Source organism: Micropterus dolomieu, linkage group LG12 (assembly GCF_021292245.1).
Source record: "Micropterus dolomieu isolate WLL.071019.BEF.003 ecotype Adirondacks linkage group LG12, ASM2129224v1, whole genome shotgun sequence".
Lineage (NCBI taxonomy): Eukaryota > Metazoa > Chordata > Actinopteri > Centrarchiformes > Centrarchidae > Micropterus > Micropterus dolomieu.
The window spans coordinates 39,267,998-39,272,368 of NC_060161.1; the positions used below are offsets into that span (position 1 = coordinate 39,267,998).

General features: G+C 32.0%; 1 protein-coding gene across 1 annotated transcript in view; it reads right to left on the reverse strand.

The window, feature by feature from the left end:
* The window catches only part of LOC123979991, an 11,554-nt gene that overhangs the window by 5,826 nt on the left and 1,357 nt on the right, over positions 1-4,371 (reverse strand). The window lies entirely within an intron of this gene.

Here is a 4,371-nt window from a genome sequence, read left to right on the forward strand (position 1 = left end):
GTGGACTCAAGTCTGCAATGTAATATAATGGCTAGTAGGTCAATCACTATTGAAAATATATTAGAGTGTGTTACTGTTGAGATTCGTATGGAAAAACAAAAGAATATAATTGTTTGTTGTATATATAGAACACCTGGTTCATCATTGGATATTATATTTTTAATGAATTTGTAGGGAACATGTTCAATTCAAATGGAAATAAGACAAATATTGTCTGTGGTGACTTTAATGTTGACCTGCTTAATCCAGGGGGACATAAGAAGACCACAGAATTTATTAATGCCTTTTATAATAGTACATTATTTCCAGTAATAGCAAAGCCAACAAGAATAACAACAGTATCAGCAACATTAATTGATAATATATTTTCAAATGACGTTGGCAAAATTGATGGAGGTATTCTAATAACCGATATTAGTGACCACCTGCCTGTCTTTGCATGTTTTCAAAATGTGTTTAAACCACCACTAGGTCCAACCATATTTTCAAGAACAGTGAGACATAGAACATCTGAAGCAATTGAAACACTGCAAATGGAATTAAATAAGTGTAACTGGGATGAGATTTATAGTTATGAAAATCCAAATGAAGCTTATAGTATTTTTTTGGAGAGATTACTAGAAATTTATAATAAATGCTGCCCATTTAAAACGATAACATATAAATGTAATATGCAGAAACCGTGGTTTACTAAAGGAATTATAAAGTCCTGCAAGAAGAAAAATTTATTATACAGAAAATTTATACATTCCAGAACTCAAGATGCTGAAAGCAAATATAAAACATATAAGAATAAACTAGTGAATATAATTAGGAATAGTAAGAAAGATTATTACACAAAATTGTTGATACAACATAGACAAAATATTCAGGGAACATGGAAGGTACTTAATGATTTAATACATAAAAAATATAGTAATACGGATAGTGTTAATTACTTTAATAAAGACAACTATACAATACGTCGTACAGAGGAAATAGTTAATGAGTTTAATGATTATTTTGTAAATATAGGTAATAATTTAGCAAAGAAAATTGTACCCATTCCAAACAATGGAATGGAAATTGGGGTTACATATGAAAGTCCAAACTCATTTTTTTTTAAACCCAACTAATAAAGATGAAATATTGAAAATAGTGAAAGACTGTAAGAATAAAAAGTCAATTGATAATGATGGGTTTGATATGTTTATGGTTAAAAATATTATTGAAAATGTTATTTATCCATTTACATATATTTGCAATCAATCTTTTAAAACTGGTATATTCCCAACACAAATAAAAATATCAAAAGTTCTCCCATTGTACAAAGGGGGCGACAAACATTTGTTTTGTAGTTATCGACCTATTTCTCTGTTGTCACAATTTTCAAAAATATTAGAGAAATTATTTGTTGAAAGATTAGATAGCTATGTTGAAGTAAATAATATAATGAATGAATATCAGTTTGGTTTCAGAGCTCATAGGTCAACAACAATGGCAGTTGTTAAAATGGTAGAAATTATATCACAATCAGTAGATAAAAAATTACATTTTTTTGGATTTACAGAAAGCTTTTGATACCATCGATCACAGAATATTATTATATAAATTGGAAAAATATGGATTTAGGGGAAATGTATATTCTTGGTTAGAAAATTATTTAACAGACCGTTTTTAGTATGTTAATTTAAATGGAGTTGCGTCCTGCTTTCAGAGAATTAATTGTGGCGTTCCGCAAGACTCTGTTTTGGGCCCCAAGTTATTTTTGTTATATATAAACGATATTTGTAAAGTGTCGGATGTTTTAAATTTTATTCTTTTCCCGGATGATACAACAATTTATTGTTCTGGCCCAAATCTTACAGAGCTTGTGTTGGTGGTAGAGAAAGAATTATATAAACTAAAGAATTGGTTTGATTTGAATAAATTGTCATTAAATTTAAATAAAACTAAATTAATGGTATTTAGTAATAAAGAGATAAATAATGAGATCAGGATTACTATTAATGATGATGCATTAGAAAGAGTAAATCATATAAAATTCCTTGGAGTAATTATTGATTGTAAAATGACATGGAAACCGCATATTTTTAACGTTCAGAAGAAAGTATCAAAAACGATTGCAATTTTGTATAAGTTGCAATGTATTTTGAACAAAAATGCATTACATTTACTTTATAGTTCACTTGTCACACCATACTTAACGTATGGTATTGAAATATGGGGAAATACATACAAAACTGGAACCAATCCAATTTTCCTATTACAAAAGAAGGTTATCAGATTAATTAACTATGCACCTTATAATTCACCAAGTAATTTACTGTTTCATCAATAAAAAATTTGCAAGTTTTATGACTTAGTTGATTTGTACACTATAAGTTTATTTACCAAGTCAAATATAATAAAACTCCTAAATGCTTGCAATTATTATTTACCCAGTGAGAAAGTAAATATAATCTTAGAGGATTATGTATATTTAATCAACCACAAGTACATTCTACATTAAGAGAACACTGTTTATCAAATAAAGGAGTTAAATTGTGGAATAGTTGCTGTAATGAGTTAAAACAAGCCACGTCTATTTTTCAGTTTAAAAATATCTACAAGAGAATAACATTGGAAAAATATTTATTAGAATGAAAATTTATTAAATAGGCTTGTTTCTGGTGTGGACAATGGTCCACTAATGTGTTACTGTTAATTTTATGAAGAGATGTTGTCATTAATGAGTTGCATTTATGATTCTAAAGTTAAGGGCAGGCACAATAAGCTTTAGCTTCTGCCTGCACCTGGTCATCTATAGTGTTGCTTAAACTTAACAGACTCAAATTCTGTGGAATCGTTGGACAACATGTGAGAGTCATCGACATAGATTAACACCCCTAACCACAAGTGAGCATAGCCTTAGTCACTCAATGCTTTCTGACTTCCTGTCTGTGGCTCTCAGCTCTGATCCCATTGGTTCCTACTGAAGAGGTAAATCTTTAGAAACATCTGACCGATAGTTTTATGTTTAAAAGCTCAGTAATTTCCTAAAACAGCTGCTCACTGTAGTTACGTATAATTCATCTGCAGTTGTTTGCATTGTATGATGGAACAAGCCAACGCTTTGGTAAGCTAAATTGCATTGCACGTCTTCATTCAATGCGACAATAACACAACATTAAACATGTCTGCTGTAAAAAAGATCTAGAGGCTCCAACAGTCATCATGCAGAGCTGCTTCTGAACCAGTCTAACAACCAGACGTGTTTTAAAGCAGATAAAAACACTCTGCTTAAATAACTAGTTGTGTCTTTGTGACATTTACATCTTCTCTTCCCACCATGTATGAACGTATGAAGATGCAGATATTATTCATTTCAAGGGTTTATAAATGTCTCTCTCCATTCTCAGTGCTCTAACTTCTCTTCTAGAAATTAACATCTAATGAGCAACAGCAAATACATTTTGAAGGAATTTTAACACAGACTGGATTTAGTTTCTGGTCACACACCGTAAAAAAGGGAAATCACAAAGTTTTGATAGTGAACGTAACAGTAAAATACGTGTCATACGTGTCGACTAGTCCAACACACCCTCAAAAACGCCGGTGGAAAAACAGTGGGCTGCAGCACACAGCTCTCTCCCTTCCAAACACTAGCTACCCTCCAAGCAGTCAATGGACATAAAGTTGTTACTGTGATGTAGAGACAGAGCTCAGTTAAAACTTTATGGATGAAAGATACTTTTGTTACAGATTAATAACTCACCACTATGAAACTCTTGCTCCAGGCCATGTTACCAAGCTGGTCGGTAACATGTAGCCTACAGCTGAATCGAAGCTGTTTATCTTCTTTTCGCTGACCCACCTTTCTGCTTCTGATTGACATTTAATTACTTTCATACCAGAACATAAAAAATAACCTGAACAGAGATATAGGTGTTAAAATGACTGGATATCAAACAATAACAGCTGATATAGAAATAACTAATAAAAACTAATACATGTTTTACTACAACACAGCACTAGCACATTAAAGTGCCTGACAGCAAGTTCATCAAGCTAAATGTCCCATATATTATCATAAAATAATTCAAATAATAAAACATTTATCAGTTCTCAGTGTAAATTACCTGTAATGATATGAGCTGTAACTACACTGTGGTCTCTTATCTGTTTGGTTTGTTGACGGTGGCGTAGAGGTCGCTGGGATCAGCTGAGGCTCCAGCAGAAGAAGAGGAAGCTTTCACGCTGCTGTAGGTCACTGCATCATCTTCATCATCACCATCTTTACCCAGAACCTGGAAAAGAGACAAACAGCACAACACAGAAATTACACAACATTAAATGAGAGAAGTGTTTTCATTCACTGCCATCATCACTAGAACCAATCAGACAGCTTAC